Raw genomic sequence first — 23,463 nt, 5'->3', positions numbered from 1 at the left:
CTAAGATCGAGAGTGGGATGGGATTGAACACTGCACTTGGGGTGTTTGTTGAAAGACAGAGGTGCCGTCACGCAAGAGTGTGGAGACAGAGGACAGAGTTGGCAGGGGCGGCAGGGGCAGGGGGGTCTGTGGGCCTTAGTCCCCAGGTCCAGCCCCGGGGGAAAGCCAAGGCCTCTGTGAATCTCTGGGGTGAGCAGAGCTGCCTAGTTGCTGTTACCACTGTTTTGAAAGCAGGACAAGCAACTAGAGATGATCATACTAAGTGAAGTCAGAAAGAGAAAGACAAATACCATATGATATCACTTATGTGTGGAATCTAAAATATGACACAAATGAACCTATCTACAAAACAGAGACAGACTCAGACATAGAGAACACACCTGTGGTTGCCAAGGGGGAGGGGAAGGGGGAGGGATGGAGTGGGAGTTTGGGGTTAGCAGATGTGAACTATTACATATAGGATGGATAAACAACAAGGTCCTACTGCAGAGCACGGGGAACTATATTCAATATCCTCTGATAAACCATCATGGAAAAGAATATGAAAAACATGTATACATATGTATAACTGAGTCACTTTGCTGTACAGCAGAAATTAACACAACATTGTACATCAACTAGACTTCAATTAAAAAAAAAAAATGCAGGCCAAGCAGGGCCAGGACTGCAGGAGACGAGTGAGACGCTCGCTGTGGCCCCAAACGGAAGTGAGCGCCAGAAACATTCACTCATTTATACAAGTCATTGTTATCAAAATGTTAATTCTTAAATAATTATAGAGTCACAGGGAGTTGCAACAATGGGATTCCCCCAACGCTGATGTCTTGTATACCCTACCGTACAACATCCAAACCAGGAGGTTGATACCAGAACATTGCTGCTAACTGCACTCAAGATGGCTTTTGTTAACCTGTATTCACGTGGATGGCTGCGTGCGCTTTAATGCTAAAGCTCGCCTAAAGCTCGAAATTAATGCCAGAAGTCCATGCTGAGCGAAACATCAAAATTTTAAAAAGACAGGGTCAGTTAAAGCTCTGTTAACCACCACACCAGAGCCTGAGGCAAAAGGGAAAATAAGTAACATTTTGTTCATCATGGATTTTTCCATTAATTTTGATTTTCTTTGAAACTGCATTAAAAGATTACTTATCTCAACAGCTGAGTTTTTGGGGCCCCCCTTAGGGCTTGGGCCTGCAGTGAGTGCCTCGCTTGCCTCACCCCACCCCTGCCCTTGGAGGGAGGGCACCATGACCATGACCGTGCTTGGTGCACCCCTGCAGGCAGGAGCGGAGGGAAAGGGTCTCTCCCGCAGCTCTTCTCTGCCGACATCTGCTCTGCTTTTGGGGCCAAACAGGCTGGCACTGGCACTGCGATTCAGCCCTAATTACAAGCTGCAAGGCATGGGGCTTCCTTCTTGAGGCCAGTCGGGTCACAATAGTCAGCAGCTCTGTCCCCTCCCACCAGCCTCTGGCCTCCTCTGCACCCAACCGAGCCATCACTGACCACGTGAGGACAGAGGGCTGTCCTCCTCCTGCAGCCCTCCTCCTCTTCCCTGATGGCACACACCATCCCCTGAGAGCAGGCTGCCCACCTACGTTGGCATGGAGATGGGAGGAGAGGAGGGGAACTTAACTTTGCAGGAAGGCTAAAGCAGTTAATTAGTTCGTTAGGCTGATCATTCTCACTTCGGAGAACCTATCGTGACCACAGGGCTGACTTTCATCTAAGACTGAGCAGAGAAGTCAGGGTCTGCCTGATTTCCATCCAAGGCCAAGAACGGTTGCCTTCAGTGAGTATGTTTAAAAGGACAGGGACTTCCCTGGTGGTGCACTGGTTAAGACTCCGTGCTCCCAATGCAGGGGGCCAGAGTTCAATCCCTGGTCAGGGAACTAGATCCCACATGCGTGCCACAACTAAGGAGCCCTCGAGCTGCAACTAAGGAGCCTGCCTGCCACAACTAAGACCCAGCACAACCAAATAAATAAATAAATATTTTTTTAAAATGGTACAACCACTCTGGAAAAAAGTAAATAAAAGAATGATCTTCAAATAAAAAATTTTAAAAAGTAAAAGGACAATGGGAGAGAAAACCAAGTTTGTTTGGAGGACACCCCTTGTGTCAGCAGTTAACAAAAGGTTTTTAATGTAATGGTGTTAAGAGCAAAATACCAAAAAGTAAGGACAATGGAAGTAACTCTTATTCAACCTAAGGCATTTACCGAGTGTTTGCAGTGGGAAAAGCGCTGTCCTGGGACCACAAATACTTATCCCCTGTAGTCTTTGACCCCATGGCTGGCAACCTGAAGAAGAAAGATCATCAGACACAGGGATAACTCTAACCCCAGGAGGACAGGGAGGCACGTACCTCTTGAAAGGAAAGAGCTGACAGCAAGTGTGAGCTGTGATCAGGGGCCAGCGCAGCCAGGAAAGAGCTTGCCCGTGCTTCCTTCAGCTGTTTCTTGTCTGTCCTGCTGTATGCAAGTGCACTATACTGTGCTCGTGTTTACTTTATCACTTGCTAGTGTTTCAGAAATAGGAGGCCAAGTTGTTATTCTTATAAACGGGCCGTTTGTACACTCATGAACAAGAAGAAATCAAAAACTTCTAGAGGCTCAGAGTAATTCTGATGAGATTTAGTTGGCCTCAATATTTTGGGAACACGATTTATTTTTAAATCCAAAGGACGCAGGAGGGGAGGAAAGGAATCAGAAGGGGAAGAATAGACACTCTGGGGTTATCGTTTTCCTATAAGATTTTGGCTGAGTCTCCTGACCACGTGTGTCTAGTGAAGAAAGACGAATGGTCTTGTCCTGATGACTCCCAGGCCCCCAGACACTCTCTCCATGGCCCCTTCTCTCCTGAAGGGCATCCATCTATGCTCACACACCACGTGACCAGTACAAGAGGACACGGGCAGGGCCCACCAGGATTCTGAGCTAAATAAAGCGGAATCTAAATGTGATCTGTCGAAGTTCCTGTTTGAGAAACTCCGGAGCCAGTCTGCCCTGGGAAGGCGCCGCGGTGGAGGTTTAGTGAGAGCACATCATTTGTATTGAAGAAGGAAAGAGTTAGCGGGAGGGATGAGTCAGCCTGAAGTCCCCACATGGGATGAGGCCCCAGCTCCGTGCAAGAGGAAGGCGCCGTCACCAGCCAGCAGGAGCCGTTCGGGGCCCTGGTGGGTAGAACCACACAGCAGGCTGATGAGCAGGACCACAGGCTGAGCACCGGGCAGGTCCGCCTGGCCCGGGCAGTACCACCCTGTGGTTGCCGTGACAACGCCTACCACCAGGGGGCTTAGCACAGCAGCAATGTATCCTCTCACAGTCCTGGCAGCCAGAAGTCAGGAGCCCAGGTGTCAGCAGGGCCGTGTTCCTCCGAAGCCTCTCGGGGAGGACCCTTCCAGGCCTCTCCCCATGTCTGGTGGTTTCAGGGGTCCTTGGCTGGTGGTCGCACACACGCTCTCTGCCTCCCCCTCATATGGCATCTCCACCACCTGTTTTTCCTCTGACTCTCCGTGTGATCTCTCCTCTTCTCATAAAGACACACATATGGTGGGACTTGCCTGACGGTCCAGTAGCTAAGACTCCGCACTCCCAATGCAGGGCGCCCGGGTTCGATCCCTGGTTGGGGAACTAGAATCCTGCCTGCTGCCTGGTGTGGCCAGAAAAAAAAAAAGACACCTATGGGATTTAGGGCCCACCCTCATCTGGTGTGACTTCATTTCTTTTTTTTTTTTTAATATTTATTTATTTGGTTGCGTTGGGTCTCAGTTATGGCAGGAGGGCTCCTTAGTTGTGGCACACATGTGGGATCTAGTTCCTGGACCAGGGATCGAACCTCGTCCACCTGCATTGGGAACGCGGAGTTTAAACCACTGTGCCACCGGGGAAGTCCCCTGGTGTGACTTCATTTCAACTAACTATTTACATGTGCAAGACTCCATTTCCAAATAAGGTCACATGCTGAGGCTCTGGGCAGACGTGAGTTTGGGAGGACACTATTTACCTGATTCCACATTTGCTGAGCAAGTTCTGATTTTGTTTTGAGCTGACCACATTGATCTGTCACTTGATGCCTGCGAGTCTTGATACAAACTGAATGCATCCTTGTGGTTTATACAATAGATGTGTTTACTCAGCCTCCACAGTCAGCAGCCCCAGGACAGACCCTGGACTTTCTCAGGCGGGAACTTGCCCCTTGCTGTTTCTGATTCGGTTGGCAGCACTAATAAGAGCTTCACGAAGACAAGGATGCCCTGTTGGTTCTGTGCTGATGCTTGTCCTCACCCAGCACAGCGCCTGCTGTACACGAGCAGTTCAATCATTTTGCTGAGGGAGTAAATTATAATAGTTAACATTTTAGTGAGCACTGTGCTTCGTGTGTTACATGAGCTATCAGGTTCTACTGTAACAGCAGCCCTTCAAGATAACTTTACAAATCATTTTGAAATTAGGGAAACTGGGGCTTCCCTGGTGGCGCAAGGGTTAAGAATCCGCCTGCTAATGCAGGGGACACGGGTTCGAGTCCTGGTCAGGGAAGGTCCCACATGCCGCGGAGCAACGAAGCCTGGGCGCCACAACTACTGAACCTGCACTCTAGAGTCCATGAGCCACAACTACTAAGCCCACATGCCACAACTACTGAAGCCCGCAAGCCACAACTACTGAGCCTGGGCTCTGGAGCCCGTGAGCCACAACTACTGAGCCCACGCGCCACAACTACTGAGCCTGCAAGCCACAACTACTGAAGCCCGTGGGCCTAGAGCCCGTGCTCCACAACAAGAGAAGCCACCGCAATGAGAAGCCTGCACACAGCAACGAAGAGTAGCCCCCGCCCGCCGCAACTAGAGAAAGCCCGGACGCAGCAACAAAGACCCAACACAGCCAAAAATAAATAAGATAAAATAAAGAAATTTATTTTTAAAAAATAGGGAAACTGAAGCTTAGGAAGATTGAGGGGCTTGCCAAGCTCTGGGAACAGAGCTAGGTCTCAAGTCCAGAGAGTGACTAACTGGGTTAGTGTAAGAAAATCGTTCTCAGTCTAATCAATTCTGGTCACACTGACAACACTGACTTCTAAAACAGAGGGTTGACGTCGCACCCTTGACCTTGCGGATCCCACGGGGAGGTGCCATCTCTGGGGCCAGCGGAGACTGGACTCTGTTCAGTCTCTCCAAAACTACATCACCACTTTCTGAGACTGAGTCAGCAGGGAAAATCCTCTGTTCTTCCTTCCTCTCAACCTGTCTCTATACGTTCTCTTCTCTTGGCCTTTTTTCCCACAAGAAGAATTACCTCCTGCTTAGATCTCGTGGTCCTTCCTAGCGCCCCCATATCGCTCCATCAATCTTGCCCTTCTCTTCTGTCTTCGGTTTCTTCTTCCCTTCAGTCCACAAATATGCTCAACTCTTCCTATCCTAAAAGAAATTCTCCCCTTGATCCTGCTACTCTATCAAGATGCCATTACTACTTCCTTTTCCTGATAAGAAGAGTGCCTGTGACTGCTGGAGCAGGGGCAGCCCTGCTCTCCTGTGAGATGTCATCTGTGTGGCAGGAAGATGGTGCCAAAGAGGAAGCACCCAGAGGCCAGGACACTCATTCAACACTACCTTCTGACTCCACCCATACTTGGCTTTGACCTTCACCCCTCTTTATACTCTTCTGCAGTGTGTGGGCGGTCTCCTAGAAGCTAACATCTACCACCCACTCACTCCTTTAGAGTCTGGCTTATGCCTACACCAGTCTTTCATTAGTGTCATTACTAGTCTCAGAAACATCAGTGCAGGTTCTTTGGAACCATTACACCATGTTGCTTCTCCAAGTAATTCATGGTTTGGTAGGAAAAACACACTACATCAGTTGGGAGTTCATCTCACTGCAAGTAATGGAGTATCAATCAACAGTGTCTTTAATTTATTCCTTACTTAACAGAGGTGAGCTATTTGGAGCTGGTTTAGCAGTTCAGCAACATCATCAAGGACCCAGGCCCTTTCAGACATGCTCAGTATATTGACGTTTTGTCCTCATGCTTGTTGGTTACTAGTCACAAGATGGCTGCAGTTGAGCCAAGTATCATGGCCTCACACTGCATTCAAAAGCAGGAAGCAGCAAGGAAGGAAGTGGGCAGAAAAGGACTTTCCCTTTTGTAGGGAGGAAAACATTTTCACAGAAGCCCCCCAGTAGTTTCATTAGCCAGAACTGAGATGTGGTGGCTGGTCTCAGCTTCCCTTTTTTCTCTGGTCTCCTAAATCAGAGCATTTCTCTGATCTCTTCAGGCAAACTTAAAAGGTCTTCTGTGTACCCACTGTACCTCTTGGGTACCTTGATGACAAAATTTAATGCTTTCATGTCTTTGTTTAAGTGCCTGCCTTCCTCAATGAACCCCACCTTTCATTTTTTCATCCCCAGGTTCTGATACCTTATAAGTAATTTTCACATGCATTTTTTTTTTAAATTTTATTTATTTATTTATTTATTTATTTTTGGCTGTGTTGGGTCTTCGTTTCTGTGCGAGGGCTTTCTCCAGTTGCGGCAAGCGGGGGCCACTTTTCATCGCGGTGCGCGGGCCTCTCACTATCGCGGCCTCTCTTGTTGGGGAGCACAGGCTCCAGACGCGCAGGCTCAGTAGTTGTGGCTCACGGGCTTAGTTGCTCCGTGGCATGTGGGATCTTCCCAGACCACGGCTCGAACCCGTGTCCCCTGCATTGGCAGGCAGATTCTCAACCACTGCACCACCAGGGAAGCCCCTCACATGCATTTTTGAATGAATGAGTGGGTGAAGGAGGGAAGGAAGAGGCTCTATCTCAAGTCCCTGCTTTTTTCTTTTCTGCCCACTCTTTTTCTACTGTTGGTGTCAGCCCTGATACGTCTTCCAGCCTGGAGTCTTGCATTTTCAACTCCTCCTGGAACTGGGAGTCTCAAATTCAACACATGTAAAATGGAACTTATCATCTTCCATCAAAAATAAATCCTCTGAAATGGAGATAATATTTTGGAAATTTGTCGGCTGCTTTTCTCCATTACAACCCCTCATGTGCGGCTTCTGACCACTCATTTGCCCTCTGGAGGGTTTGGCTTGCTGTGGGAGGAATGCAAAGTGGAGGTGGATAATAGGCAGCTTTAGAGATCCTGAGCAGTCTTTCAAAAACAATCATTTATTATGGAAAATTCTAAACACATGCAAAAGTAGACAGAAGAGGATAGTAAGTCTTGGCATACTCATCACCCAGCTTCAACAGTTATAAACTCATGATCAGTTGTGTTCATCTATAACCTACCTACTACCATCCTAAAAAAAAAAACATTAAATTTCCAACCAGTATTCAAATTTTCCTGATTGTCCTGTAAGGGAGAACAATTAGCCACCTCAAAATGTGTCTCTTGGGCTTGAGAATTATGTTTGGGCTAATTGTTTTTAAAGAAACAAAAGGCTCAGGAAGAGCTTTTATCTACTCCCCTTAACTGAGGAATTTTGATAAAGGGTCTGTTCCAGGAAGAAGTATCACCATAGAAAACTAAAGTATACTAAGGATGAGGCGTGGTAGCCTGGGGGAAATCAAAGTCCTCTCCGTGTCCCATTGTCTCTGTGTGGCCCACAAACATTTGTTTGCCAAACGTTTGCTCTTCCTCCTATAAACTGCCTTCCTTCCCTTTGAAGTCCCAAGCCCCTACCCCCTTCTCCTTTTCTCAGATGGCACATAAACCTCAATTGCCTATCTTGTCCTGGAGCCCCATTCTTATGGAGCCCCCATACTTATGTAATTAAGTTTATTTTCTCCTGCTAATGTCTCATGTCAATCTAATTCTAAGACCAGCCAGAAGAACCTAGAAGGGTAGAGGAAAAGTATTCCCCCCTGCCCCCCCCCCTTGATCCTTGATTGTTTTACAGTTTGTATGAATTGTGATGCAATTAAGACCCACACATTGCAATTGGTTGATAAGTCTCTTATTTTAAAAAATCTATTGGTTCCCTCTCATCACCCTTTTTTCCCCTTATGGTTTCTTTGTTGAAGAAACATGAAGTTTCTGGTTTTTCTGATCATCCCCCTAAGGGGTGGATTGACATATTCCTCTGTCTTCTGCATTTCCTATAAGTTGGAGGTTAAAGCTATGGCTTGTTCAGATTGAGGTGGACTTTTTGGGCAAAGAGGCACACTCGTTCAGTGATGTCAGCAACTGTTGGTGATCATTGCATAGAACCATTAATTATGTGTTGCCAAATTATGACATCCTCTCCTTTCTTCTTCATTCTTTTGCTAGACTACTTCTTTAAAGAGCTTTCCCTCATCAACTATTTGCTTACGATGAGCTACAATTTGATCAGGAAAGGCCACATAAATGAACTCTCCTCCTGGTTCCATTTAGCAGGAAATGGTGTTTAGATGCAAAAATCTGGTGCTAGGAGTGCTCACTCCTTGTGGAATGATCATTGTTCCTAGGTCTTTTCAGTGGATAGAATTAAGAAACACATTTTTAAAAGACAAAATGCATCATGAATTTGTATTTATACATCTGAATGAAAATCAGGATGACGTTTTTTTTTTCTTGATCTTGTCAATCTTACATCTGTGTCTTCTTTTTCCCATGCCCAAATCCTGATTCCCAATGACACCACTACAATGACTGGTTTTGAAACCAAGTAGGACCCTGTGGGGCCCTCCCGGGTGCAAATCCTTTCCATATTCCTCCGTTTCTCGTTTGTAGCAAAGAGGCTTCATTCAGCTTCCTTGACCTTTCCTGAGTTCCAAAGGGCAGATTCAAACAATTGCTAATCAGGGAAGGGAGGGAATGCAGAAACAAAGGAGGAGCAGCCAAGAAACCACTGTGCAGAAGATGGCAGAGTAGGCGGACGCGGAGTTCGTGTCTCCTCACAAATAGGGCACCTACCAGGCACTGGTGGGGGACCTTGGACACCTAAGGGGACAAAGGAACCCCCGTGTGACCGGGTAGGATGTGGTGGGGGGAGGAGAACTGGAGGCGGGATGGGACTGGCACCCCTGAGGGGCGGCTGGGGGGAGGGGAGGGGTTCCCACGCTTGGAGAGGCCCACCCACAGTGAGGGGATCAGCGGGGACCAGGAGAGACCTTCGTGGAATCAAGAGATAGGAGGGGAATGGGGCCAGTGTTTCCCCAGCCCGCTCAGGCCCTGGTGAGCCTGCTGGGGTCCCAGGCCTAAACCTCTGCCCTCCAAAGCCCCCTCCAGCCATGCTGAGCCTAAGCCCCTACCCGCCATCCTACTAGGACGTTTTCCAGCTGAGTGGGTCTGGAGCCTAGGCCCCAACCCCTGCCTAAGGCCGGCCCTGCCTAAGCCCCGCCCTCCCTTCACAGCCGAGGCTTTTCCTGGCCCTGATTATTATTATTATTATTTTTGCTGTTGTGGTTCTGTTTTGCCTTGTTGTTTCATTTATATTTTTATTTTTTTCTAATATAATTTTTACTTATCTAATTTTATTTTATTTTTTATTCTTTGTTATTGTTCTGCTCCTTTTTTTTTTTTTTTTTTTTTTTTTGGTCTCACTGTGCAGCTTGCAGAATCTTGGTTCCCAGGCCAGGGGTCAGGCCTGAGCTCCTGTGGTGGGAACGTGGAGTCCAAACCACTGGACTAACAGAACCTCAAACCCCAGGGAATATTAATCAGAGTGAGGTCTCCCAGAGGTCCTCATCTCGGCACCAATACCTGGCTCTACCCAACCACCTGCAAACTCCAGTGCTGGACACCTCAGGCCAAACGACGAGTAAGACAGGAACACAGCCCCACCCATCAAAAAGAATGAGACGACAAAAAAATATGTTACAAATGAAGGAGCAAGGTAAAAACCTATAGGACCAAATAAATGAAGAGGAAATAGGCAATCTACTGAAAAAGAATTCAGAATAGTAAAGATGATCCAAAATCTCGGAAACTGAATGGAGGCATGGATCAAGAAAATACAAGAAATGTTTAACAAGGACCTAGAAGAACTAAAGAACAAACCAACAGTGATGAACAACACAATAACTGAAATGAAAAATACACTAGAAGGAACCAACAGCAGAATAACAGAAGCAGAAGAACGAGGAAGTGAGCTGGAAGATAGACAGAATGGTGGAGTTAACGTCCCAGGAGCAGAATAAAGAAAAAATAATGAAAAGAATTGAGGACAGTCTCAGAGACCCCTGGGACAACATTGTACGCACCAACATTCGAAGTATAGGGGTCCCAGAAGAAGAAGAGAAAGAGAAAGAGTCTGAGAAAATATTTGAAAAGATTATAGTTGAAAACTTCCCTAACATGGGAAGGGAAATAGCCACCCAAGTCCAGGAAGCACAGAGGGCCCATACAGGATAACCACAAGGAGAAACACACCAAGACACATATTAATCAAACTAACGAAAATTAAATACAAGGAGAAAATATTAAAAGCAGCAAGGGAAAAGCAACGAATAACATACAAGGGAATCTCCATAAGGTTGTCAGCTGATTTTTCAGCAGAAAATCTGCAGGCCAGGAGGGAGTGGCAGAACATATATAAAGTGATGAAAGGGAAAATCCTACAACCAAGATTACTCTACCCAGCAAGGATCTCATTCATATTTGACAGAGAAATCAAAAGCTTTACAGATAAGCAAAAGCTAAGAGAATTCAGCACCACCAAAGCAGCTTTAGGACAAATGATAAAGGAACTTCTCTAGCCGGGAAACACAAGAGAAGAAAAAGACCCACAAAAACAAACCCAAAACAATTAAGAAAATGGTAATAGGAACATACATATCGATAATTACCTTGAATGTAAATGGATTAAATGCCCCAACCAAAAGACACAGACTGGCTGAATGCATACAAAAACAAGACCTGTATATATGCTGTCTACAAGAGACCTACTTCAGACCTAGGGACACATACAGACTGAAAGTGAGGGAATGGAAAAAGATATTCCATGCAAATGAAAATCAAAAGAAAGTTGGAGTAGCAATACTCATATCAGTTAAAATAGACTTTAAAATAAAGACTGTTACAAGAGATAAGGAAGGAAACTACATAATGATCAAGGGATCAATCCAAGAAGGAGATAAAACAATTATAAATATTTATTCACCCAACATAGGAGCACCTCAATACATAAGGCAAATGCTAACAGCCATAAAAGGGGAAATCAACAGTAACACAATAATAGTGAGGGACTTTAACACCCCACTTACACCAATGAACAGATCATCCAGACAGAAAATAAGTAAGGAAGCACAAGCTTTAAATGACACAGTAGACCAGATAGATTTAATTCATAGGTATAAGACAATCCACCTGAAAGATTGAATACAGAATACACTTTCTTCTCAAGTGCACACAGAACATTCTCCAGGATAGATCACATCTTGGGTCACAAATCAAGCCTTGGATAATTTAAGAAAAGTGAAATCGTATCAAGCAGCTTTTCTGACCACAACACTATGAGATTAGAAATCATTCACAGGAAAAAAAACATTCACAGGTAAAAAACATAAACACATGGAAGCTAAACAGTGCACTACTGAATAACCAATAGATCACTGAATAAATCAAAGAGGAAAAAAAATACCTAAAAACAAATGACAATGAAAACATGATGACCCAAAACCTATGGGACGCAGCAAAAACAGTTCTAAGAGGGAAGTTTATAGCAATTCAATCTCACCTCAAGAAACAAGAAAAATCTCAAATAAACAATCTAACCTTACACCTAAAGCACCTAGAGAAAGAAGAAGAAGAACAACAACAACAACAACAAAAACCCAAAGTTAGTAGAAGGAAAGAAATCATAAAGATCAGAGCAGAAATAAATGAAATAGAAATGAAGAAAACTATAGCAAAGATTAATAAAAGTTGGTTCTTTGAGAAGATAAACAAATTTGATAAACCGTTAGCCAGGCTCATCAAGAAAAAAAGGGAGAGGATGCAAATCAATAAAAAAGGAGAAATGAAAAGGAGAAATTACAACTGACATCACAGAAATACAAAGGAGTATAAGAGACCACTACGAACAGCTATATGCCAATAAAATGGACAACCTGGAAGAAATGGACAACTTCTTGGAAAGGTACAACTTTCCAAGACTGAACCAGGAAGAATAAGAAAATATAAACAGACCAATCACAAGTAATGAAATTGAAACTGTAATTTAAAATCTTCCAACAAAGTCCAGGACCAGATGGCTTCACAGGTGAATTCTATCAAACGTTTAGAGAAGCGCTAACACCTATCCTCAAACTTTTCCAAAAAAATACAAAGGGAGGAACATTCCCAAACTCATTCTATGAGGCCACCATCACCCTTATACTGAAACCAGACAAAGATATCACAAAAAAAGAAACTTACAGATCTATATCACTGATAAACACAGATGCAAAAATCCTTAACAAAATACTAGCAAACAGAATCCAACAAAACATTAAAAGGATCATACACCATGATCAAGTGAGATTTATCCCAGGGATGCAAGGATTCTTTGATATATGCAAATCAATCAATGTTATACACCATATTAACAAATTGAAGAATAAAAACCATATGATCATCTCAATAGATACAGAAAAAGCTTTTGACAAAATTCAACAACGATTTATGATAAAAAGTCTTCAGAAAGTGGGCATAGAGGGAACCTACCTCAGCATAATAATAATATATGACAAACACACAGCAAACATCATTCTCAATGGTGAAAAACTGAAAGCATTTTCTCTAAGATCAGGAACAAGACAAGGATGTCCACTCTCACCACTTTTATTCAACATAGTTTTGGAAGTCCTAGCCACGGCAATCAGAGAAGAAAAAGAAACAAAAGGAATACAATTTGGAAAAGAAGACGTAAAACTGTCACTGTTTGCGGTTGGCATGATACTATGCATAGAAAATCCTAAAGATGCCACCAGAAAACTGCTAGAGCTAATCAATGAATTTGGTAAAGTTGCAGGATACAGAATTAATGCACAGAAATCTCTTGCATTCCTATACACTAATGAAAAATCTGAAAGAGAAATTAAGGAAACACTCCCATTTACCATTGCAACAAAAAGAATAAAATACCTAGGAATAAACCTACCTAGGGAGACAAAAGACCTTTATGCAGAAAACTATAAGGCACTGATGAAAGAAATCAAAGATGACCCAAACAGATGGAGAGATATACCATGTTCTTGGACTGGAAGAATCAACATTGTGAAAATGACTATACTACCCAAAGTGATCTACAGATTCACTGCAATCCCTATCAAACTACCAATGGCATTTTTCATAGAATCAGAACAAAAGATTTTACAATTTGTATGGAAATACAAAAGACACCAAATAGCCAAAGCAATCTTGAGAAAGAAATATGAAGTTGGAGGAATCAGGCTCCTTGAATTCAGATTATACTGCAAAGCTACAGTAATCAAGAGAGTATGGTATTGGCACAAAAACAGAAATATAGATCAATGGTACATGATAGAAAGCCCAGAGATAAACCCACACACTTATGGTCACCTAATCTATGACAAAGGAGGCAAGAACATACAGTGGAGAAAAGACAGTCTCTTCGATAAGTGGTGCTGGGAAAACTGGACAGTTACATGTAAAAGAATGAAATAAGAACACTCCCTAACACCATACATAAAAATAAACTCAAAATGGATTAAAGACCTAAATGTAAGACTGGACACTATAAAACTCTTAGAGGAAAACATAGGAAAAACACTCTTTGACATAAATCACAGCAAGATCTTTTTTGACCCACCTCCTAAAGTAATGAAAATAAAAACAAAAATAAACAAATGGAACCTAATTAAACTTAAAAGCTTTTGCACAGCAAAGGAAACCATAAACAAGACGAAAAGACAACCCTCAGAATGGGAGAAAATATTTGCAAATGAAGCAATGGACAAAGGATTAATCTCCAAAATATACAAACAGCTCATGCAGCTCAATATCAAAAAAATAAACAACCCAATCAAAAAAATGGGTGGAAGACCTAAATAGACATTTGTCCAAAGAAGACATAAAGATGGCCAAGAGGCACATGAAAAGATCCTCAACATCAGTAATTATTAGAGAAATGCAAATGAAAACTACAATGAGGTATCACCTCACACTGGTCAGAATGGCCATTATCAAAAAATCTACAAACAATAAATGCTGGAGAGGGTGTGGAGAAAAGGGAACCCTCTTGCACTGTTGGTGGGAATGTAAATTGATACAGCCACTATGGAGAACAGTATGGAGGTTCCTTAAAAAACTAAAAATAGAACTACCATATGACCCAGCAATCCCACTACTGGGCACATACCCTGAGAAAACCATAATTCAAAAAGACACCTGTACCCCACTATTTACTGCAGCACTATTTACAACAGCCTGGACATGGAAACAACCTAAGTGTCCATCAACAGATGAATGGATAAAGAAGATGTGGTACATATATACAATGGAATACTACTCAGCCACAAAAAGGAGTCAAACTGGGTCATTTGTAGAGATGTGGATGGACCTAGAGTCTGTCATACAGAGTGAAGTAAGCCGGAAAGAGAAAAACAAATATTGTATATTAATGCATGTGTGTGGAATCTAGAAAAATAGCACAGATTAACTTATGTCCAGGGCAGGAATAGAGTCACAGACGTAGAGAATGGATGTGTGGACACAGTGGGGGAAGAGGAGGCTGGGATGAATTGGGATATTAGGTTTGACATAAATACACTACCATGTGTAAAATAGATAGCTAGTGGAATCCGATGACCTAGATGGGTGGGATGGGGGGGTGGGAGGGAGGTCCAAGAGGGAGGGGATATATGTATACATATAGCTGATTCACTTTGTTGTACAGCAGAATCTAACACAACATTGTAAAGCAATTATACTCCAATTAAAAAAAACAACAACAACTGTGCAGTGACAAAGCAGGGTCCTGGTTCCTCCTCAAGGGCTATAACAATATCTTTGAGATCTTCTGCAGGAACTAAAGTCCCCACCCAGGTGGAGGATGGTAACTTCAGACTGAGCACAGGAGTCCTGGAGCACCGCCGTTACCTCACCACCAACCAGTCAGAAGAAAGTTTGCACACAGTGCAAGATAACAAAGACTCTGACCCTCTCCTCAAATGTTACTGTGATTAAGTTTCCCTTTCTCCCTTTAAAAACTTTCATGGTAGAGCACAGTCTTCGGAGTTGGTTCTTGGACATGAGTTCAACTTCTTCCTAGGTTGCTGGCCTCCTAAATAAAGCACCTTTCCTTTCCAACCAACTCCTGTCTCTTGAGTATTGGCTTTTGAACAGCAAGCAGCTGAACCTGAGTTCGGTAACAGTTTGCTTCATCTCACAATTCATTGACAACAATCTCAAAATAATAATACCAACAGCATTATCAATAATATGATTACTGGACTTCCCTGGTGGCACAGTGGTTAAGAATCCGCCTGCCAATGCAGGGGACATGAGTTTGATCCCTGGTTTGGGAAGATCCCACATGTCACGGAGCAACTAAGCCTGTGGGCCACAACTACTGAGCCCGTGTGCCACAACTACTGAAGCCCATGCACCTAGAGCCCATGCACCACAACGAAGAGTAGCCACCACTCACCTTGACTAGAGAAAGCCCACGTGCAGCAACGAAGACCCAATGCAGCCAAAAATAAATAAATAAATAAATAAATTTATTTTAAAAAATAATATGATTACTCAATACAGGTTTTGGGTGTGGATTTTTTTGGGGGGGTGTACTTCTCTTTGTCGTCAGGATCTATCTGACTACAGATGCACAGTCAAATTACTGTGAATTAAAGTCCCTTGAAATATCTCACCTCTGTGCATTATGCCACCAACTCACTATACAGTCAGATTCATTTCTTTCAATTTTTAGAATATTTCTCTTTTCCTTTTTAAATTTAATTTTGTTTTATAATTATACAAAATATTTACTTGGTTTCAAAATCAAATCTACCAGATGAGGTATAGTCAGAGAAGTCTAGCTTCCACACCTGTTCTTTCAACCCCATTCTCTTTTTCTCCCTATCAGTAACCTTTTTTCCCTCTCTTTATGGTTTATCTTTCCATTTTTAAAAACACAAGTTTAGATATATTTATAGAAAGAATATGTGTGTGTATATTCACATCCCTCCCCTTTATCATATAAATGATATATTGTTTCTCCACTTATTGATATAATCCAGAAATAACTATGCAGTAGTAGTATATAGAAACATTTCTTTTTCCTTTTTTTCATTTGAATACCTCTTCATTTTGTAAATGTAAGTAATTCAACCAGATCCCTGTTGACAGACAGTTGCTTTGTTGCCAAACTTTTGTTAATCGGTGCTGCATGAAAATGAATGCATCTTTTCATATTCATGCTACACTATCTTTGGGACAAACACCTAAAAGCAGGAAAGCCAGTTGGGTGAATAAAAGCATATGTAATTTTCATAGATATTTCCAAGTTTCCCTCCATAGGAATTATACATTGCTGGTGGGAATTTTGCATTCCCACCAGCAACGTATCAGAATGCTTGTTTCCCCACAGCTTGGCCAACAGAATATGTGGTCAAACATTTTGCCTTTTGTCAACCTGCTAGGTGAGAAACAGTATCTCAATGAGTTTTAATTTGCATTTTTCTTACTGTAGGCAAGGTTGAGAATCTTTTCATATGGGTAAGGCCCATTTGGATTTTATTTTCTGTGACTTCTCCATTTCTCTAGTCCGTGTTTCTATAGATTTTTTGGCCTTTTTCTTTTTTAATTTAGAAGCTATTTTTATATCAGGGATAATAACACTTTGTCTATAGTATTTTTTCCTGGTTTGTTATAATTGGCTTATGGTATTTTTTGCCAACTTTTTTTTATGTAATCAGATTTACTAATCTTTTCTTTCATTGCTTTTGGATTTTAAGCTTTAGGAAAGTTTTCTCATGTTTCAAGTTACAGAGGAATTCACCCATGTTTTCTTCTAGTAGCTGTAGGGCTTAATTTTTCACATTTAAATCTCTGATTCATTTGGAACTTATCTCAGTATACCATGTGAAGAAGGGATCTAATTTTATCTTTTTCCACATGGCCATCCAGGTATCCTTAAACCACCTATTGAAACGTCTGTTTCTCCCCCATTGACTTGAAAGGCCTCCTTCATTAGAAACTGTCATAGACCAATGGATCTTTTTCTAGATTTTCTAGTCTGTTCCTTGGTCTGTGTGTCTATTTCTGTGCTGATACCACACTGATCCAGTTACAGGGTTTTATAATATTTTCCTGTTTCCCCCATTGTTCTTTTTCAGGGGCTTCCTGGCTATTTTTGCTTTTATGTTTTAGTGAATAAACAAACTATTCATTCTTTTTATAGTTTATATGGTCATAAACTTTATAATCAGTTTAACCTTCATGAGATTATCAAGACTCCGGGCAATGCAGCCAGTTCCAACACCCCGTACCTACATGCCTCTCAGAGGAAAGGCAGCTGGGGGCGGGGTGGGGGGGTGCAATGGGGGGGAACTGAGCATTTGCCCCAGAGAGCGAATCATCCAAAGACACTGAGACTCCACCCGGCAAGCTGGAAGTCCAGGTGTCCTTTCCAGAACTTTCCAGAAGGTGAGGTCTCACGATTGGTTATGGAGAAATAAAGAGGATACCTTTTGTGTATGTTTCAGCACAGGAGGGCAAGTAAATGTTGGTGCTGTTCCGCTTCCTCTTGATTTTCTTGCTTCTCTTAATAGCATAAGCATCTTCCTCCTCCTCCAGATTGGAACCTCGGGTTGTCTTTGCCCCCCTCCTTCCCATGCCTCATCCCATCAGTCACCCAGGCCTGTAGGTCCCACCTTCACAGTGTCTTCACGTTTTCCAGGATAACAGATCAGCAGGACCTCAAGGCTCTAACCACTGGCACCCAGCTGTCATTGTCAAAAGAAACACATGATTTCCAGAGCCAGCTCTGTGTATACACATACACACGTGCTTCTAACCAATTAATTTTAACCAATTAACTTTAAGGAACAAAGGACACCACTCCCCTTATGGTCTCATCTGTCCACTATGCGACATAAATGTCGATGTTGTTCATTGTCTGATTTTATTTGTTATTGATTTATTTGTTTTTGGCCGGACCATGCTGGCTTGCGGGATCTTAGTTCCCCCACCAGAGATTGAAGCCAGGCCAGCAGTGAAAGCGCTGAGTCCTAACCACTGGATTGCCAGGGATTCCCCATCCTATGATTTTAAAGCAAAGCAGTGTGCCTTGTCCAGAGTGGGGTCACTCACAATCGAAAATCCATTTTCTGTGGGCTGCAGATGGCTCTCTCTTTAAGAAACACACGTGCTGTATACACGTACATATATATGTATACAGATATATAAACATCTGTATACATATTCAGAGATGAAAAACTAGTGTGTTTTATCTAGGAACATTTTTAGAATCTAAAAATACTCTCAAACTCTACTCTTATGTATGTGTCAAGAGTAGTGTGCACCAAAACCCATGTGCATGCCTTCTTAGTCATAGTACCTCAAACTGCAAACAGCCTAAATGCCCATCAGTGAGAGGATGGATGAATGAATCGGAGTGCGTTCCTTCAGTGGAATTCTATGGGACAGTAAGGAGATCGGACTAGCGATAAACGCTAGTCCATCGATTTGGACAATGGGCAGACATGAACATGGACCCAAGAAACAGACTACCCCCTCCCCAGAAAAAAGAGTACATATGCATAGTTCCCTTTTTGTGAAGTTCAAGACAGGTAAAACCATGTATGATGATAAAATCAGAATAATCCTTGTGGGAGGGGGTGTAGTCTGGGAAGCGGCAGTAGGGAACCTCTGGTGGTTGGAGGTACTCTGCATCTTCACCTGGGTGGATGTTACCTGAGTGTGTAGCTGTGCAAAGATTCACTGAGTTGTGTATTTAGTATTTGTATAGCTTCCTTGATGTATGTTACCCTTTAACTTAGAAAATCTCAGAGAACCTTCCCTCCTGAATCTTCCAAGACAGCAAACTTCTCTAAAACTCCCTGATCCCCAAATATCTGGCACAGGGAAAGCCCTGTTCTTACTCTGCCTTGAGCCCCCCATCTAAGTGTGTTCGATATGATGGCGCCCCCTGGAGCACAAAACAGATCCAGTTGAAAGGGAATTTCTCAGCCTCTTATTTCCCATGTGAGTGAGGGAAATCTAGCTCAGTTTATGAATCATAAGTTGGAACGCGACAGAGTGAGATCAGAACTCCCATTAGGAAAACAGAAGTTCTCACGTCAAAGCACACGGCCGGCTTCACAGGCAACTCTAAATTCCTTGAGGGTGGGAGTTATCATCTAATCCTTGTTTTATCCTTTGTGCCTTCAGCACTGGCTTCCCTGAACAGAGTAGAAAATCTGAATGAATGAATGAATGAATGAATGATGCGTAGTGGACGGAGGGGTGGATGAAACATTACATCCTCAGTAAAACAGCTTAATGATCCTTCCTAAATGTGTGTTTTCTTTGTGGTAGGTCCTCCTCAGGGCTTCATGATTAGAACAAGCCTCTCTCATCCCCTCCCCTCCAATTCTATTGTGTCTTTGATGAAATATAATTATATCTAAGTGGTATTTTTCTCAGTGCTCCTCCTTGTTGGAATACATCCTGTTCTCATGATTTGTGTCCCATGGTGAAATTTTCCAGTGATAAGAGCTGGCTTATAATCTCACATTTTCTTCTCATGGGAATTGGCAATATTAAGAGTCAAGATAGTTTGAAATACACATACAAAAAAATACGGATACCTGGGTTTTTCACCAAAGCCTTAATATAAAAATCAAACTGTCAAGCTTTTCCACCTGAGAAGAGTGAAGTTCTCTTTGAGAGGCAGCCCTGCCAGCCTGGGACCTGGGCAAGTCAAAGCCCCTCCACCCAGGGGAGGGGTGTGGGATGACGGGGAATATCTTCCAGGCTGGTGAAGGCTCAGCCTGGGACTGTGGAAGGGAATTGTTTGGTGCAAGGCTGCTGCTGTGTCTCTAGAGTTTGTTAGAACAGGAGTTGTTGTTTTAAAATTTTATTTTATTGAAGAATAGCTGATTTACAATGTTGTGTTAATTTATGCTGTACAGCAAAGTGATTCAGTTATACATAAATATATATATATATACATTTTTTTCATATTCTTTTCCATTATGGTTTATCACAGGATATTGAATATAGTTCTCTGTTTATCCATTCTATATATAATAGTTCGCATCTGCTAATCCCAAACTCCCACTCCATCCCTCCCCCACCCTCCTCTCCCCCTTGGCAACCACAAGTCAGAACAGGAGTGTTTTTGAAGACACGCTTGTCCACTTAAGTACTGCTGACGTCCTTGGGCCACAGGCTGAGGAAGGAAGACCCATGGGTGCCTACTCTTTGCCACTTCCTAGAACATCTAGAACGTTCTTTCACTTTATCTGACACCTGTCCTTAACCCTCCAGAGAACTGGACCCCTACGGCATGCCGGAGCAGGAGCAGAACTTGCCCTCAGCACACTGGCTTTTGGGGCAGGACAGGGCTTTGTTGTGGGGTTTTCCTGCGCACCGTAGGGCGTTTTGTAGCATCCCTGGCTTCTACCCATTGGATGTCCCAGTACGACAACCGAGATGGCCCCCAGTTGAGAAGCATTGGATTAAACCGACCAGATATGAGGGCCTATACTCAAAACCCAGGAACTGGCTCCCACTTGTTTCTGCCCCAAACTTCCAACACCCCCTACTGCTAAGCCCCTGGGAAGGGGGCAGTAAAACATGACCCCCATGACTCCATGATAGCCATTGGGTGGGGTAGGCGTAGAGACTGTCAGATATAAGAAGGTAACAAAATGCAAATTTTATGACAATGTTTGGTGTCCAGGACCTCTTCTGCCTGGAGCCAGGCCACAGAGGACTCACACAGGATTGCAGAGCTGGTGAGATCAAGGAGTGCATTTAACCAAACTTTCTGAATCAAATCTAAGAGCCGTAACATCTCCTTTGTGGTCACTCTAATGTAGAAGGAAGCGAACGTGAAATCTCCCTAATTAAATGCTTTCTGTGATTCAGTTCCTGGATTCAGAGATGACCCTGCATGTCTGCAATGCCTGGGTAGCCCGAGAGCCACAGTGGGTGTGGCAGCATGGGCTGGGAGATGGCCCTCACCTGTGCCGCTGCCCCTTCCACGGCCACGATGGCAGCTCTCACTGCTGCTCCGTGCCCCTGTCTCATCTTGCCCCAGTGACTGTGGGGACTTGACTCTGTCTGACCCCAAATCCTTTCTCCTTTTTAGAAAGGACCATGCTAGTTCCTTAGCTACAGAGGGGGCAAAGGACCAGGCCAGATGCATCATAATGCCTCACCCCTGGCCACAGTGACCCTTGGCCAAAATCCTTTTTTGACATCTTCAAAGTTGGGAGAGAAGCCTCCTCTCCCCTCTGGTCAGGGACTGTTGAAAGGCACACGTGAGGCTGAGTGTCCCATGCGCTATATTGTCCATCACACGGAAAAACCTGTCTCCATCGGGAGGACAAAAGCGTCACCTGGGGAGAGGACGTCCTGCTGACTTTGAGCCCTGGTCCTGGCCTCCACGCTGCCCAGTCCTGATCCCAGCCCTCCTGCATATGCAGAGCCTCATCTGACTCCATAAGATCCCCAGGATCACTCCAGTAAGTGCCCCCCGCTTTTATTCTAAGCAGGTGTGAGCTGGAGTCTCGTCCATTGTAACCGAGAAAGTGCTGGTGATTCTAGACTGGAAACGCCATCAAGGACAGGACTCTGTCTCACCATTTTTGTTATCACTCACAGTTTCTATCACGGATGGATCTGAAAACTGGTTTTCAAGGGACACTTGTTGATTAATTCTGAATGTTCTAGTCTAAACAGTGGCAATTTGTAAACAACAGTCTTCACGTGGCTGAATGAGCCAGAAATTTACCTGCTTTACTATCCCCAAACCAACATGGCTTCGCCTTGCCTGAGAGGAACTGTGCTCGCAGTTAAGGACAGCCTGTCTGTGGCAGGTCACCCTGCTCATCTCCGAGGTGACTCGGCTGACATCCTGGACATGGTGCCCTTCCTCCCTTCATGAGGGTCATTCTGAGGCTGGTTAGTCTAAGAGCACAATCTTTAAAGCATGGAAGGACTGTTGTATCATGGGTATATCTGCCTATATTCCATGGATAATATTACTTTTTAACACCTATATTAGTATTTAATTAGCAGTTAATACGTACATTATATATACATATAATTATGTCTAGTTAGATGGCACATGGAAATCGAGAACTCATTCCACGACCCTGAAGTTCCAATTATTTGAATGTTTCTCATATCACTCATGGGGGCCAGAAAGCTTGTGTTGGCAGGTGGTCTCTGTGGTCCAGCTTCTTCATCAGTTGAGACCATTTCTCCACTGTTGGGGTTTTTGCCTCCAGCCCTTTAGGGACAGAAGACTTGACATTTCCAGTCTCATCCTTCAGTGGTCAGTTGGGTCTTCTGACCACTCCTGAATCCACAACTCACAAAAAAATATCAACCGTGAAGAAGAAGGACAATCTCTGTTTTTTTTTCTATGAGCCGCCATCTTTGTTTTTCTGATATTTATGTCTTAACTTCTTATTTAATGCAAGGGAGAAGCAATTCTACGATCTGTGCCTCTGAACTGCAAGAAATTATAAATTGTCAGCAGTTGCAAAGAAAAAAAGTAATACCTTAGACTCCCATATTATCATGCCTTATTCCTCCTTTTATAAACCAAAGTACAGTTGCTTTGTCATTGTGGAAAAAGATGGGTGTGGTTTAAGAAGCTCCCAAGGACTCACCCAAACTTCAGGTTTAAAACCTGATTAATTTAGTTCGTTCTGGCTCTTGGGTCAAAAAAGATTTGAGTAGTTTTGAGAGGGACACGGCTGCCTTGTGGGTAAGATGATCATCCTATAAGATGGAGCGTTGGATAGAAGCTGTTGAATACTAAGGAATGCACAGATATGGGAACAGAATAGAAGAAGAAAAGTAAGTAGGGAGAATAAAGGCAAAGGGAGTAGATGAAAGAAGTCTCATCAAAACATAGGTCAGAATGTTTCTGTTTCAAAGTACATTTATCCTCTTTCCTGCATTAAGTTCCCATTAAGGATTTTTTAAAATGGCAATTTCTCAAATTTCCTTAATCATGTAGCTTAAGCTCCACAGCCCAGCATGGCTACTACCAAAAAAAACAGAAAATAACAAGTGTTGGTGAGGATGCGGAGAAATTGGAACCCTTGCGCGCTGCAGATGGGAGTGTAAAATGGTGCGGCCACTGTGAAACACAGTATAAAGGGTTCTCAAAAAATTAAAAATAGAAATACCATATGATCCAGCAATTCCACCTCTGGGTATATACTCAAAAGAACTGAAAGCAGAGACTCAAAGAGATATTTGCACACCCATGTTCATAGCAGCATTATTCACAAAAGGCAGAAACAACCCAAGTGTCCATCAATGGATGGATGGATAAGGAAAACGTTGTCTATTACAGTCA

The 23,463-nt window shown here is 43.3% G+C and overlaps 1 protein-coding gene across 5 annotated transcripts in view; it reads left to right on the top strand.

Moving 5' to 3' along the window:
- Window positions 1-23,463, top strand: part of LOC133081443 (neuronal acetylcholine receptor subunit beta-3-like) — a 95,986-nt gene that overhangs the window by 41,077 nt on the left and 31,446 nt on the right. Inside the window, exon 1 of one of the 5 annotated variants that reach the window (XM_061177574.1) lies at window positions 21,589-21,610. The exons of the other annotated variants lie outside the window; for them this stretch is intronic. The gene's annotated coding sequence lies outside the window, so the exon portion shown is untranslated. Of the gene's footprint in view, window positions 1-21,588; window positions 21,611-23,463 lie in introns of those variants that run through there. 5 annotated transcript variants of the gene reach the window in all.

Source organism: Eubalaena glacialis, chromosome 20, assembly GCF_028564815.1.
Source record: "Eubalaena glacialis isolate mEubGla1 chromosome 20, mEubGla1.1.hap2.+ XY, whole genome shotgun sequence".
Taxonomy (NCBI): domain Eukaryota; kingdom Metazoa; phylum Chordata; class Mammalia; order Artiodactyla; family Balaenidae; genus Eubalaena; species Eubalaena glacialis.
The sequence above is the reverse complement of the archived record's forward strand: the minus strand, read 5'-3'. Positions and strand labels throughout refer to the sequence as shown.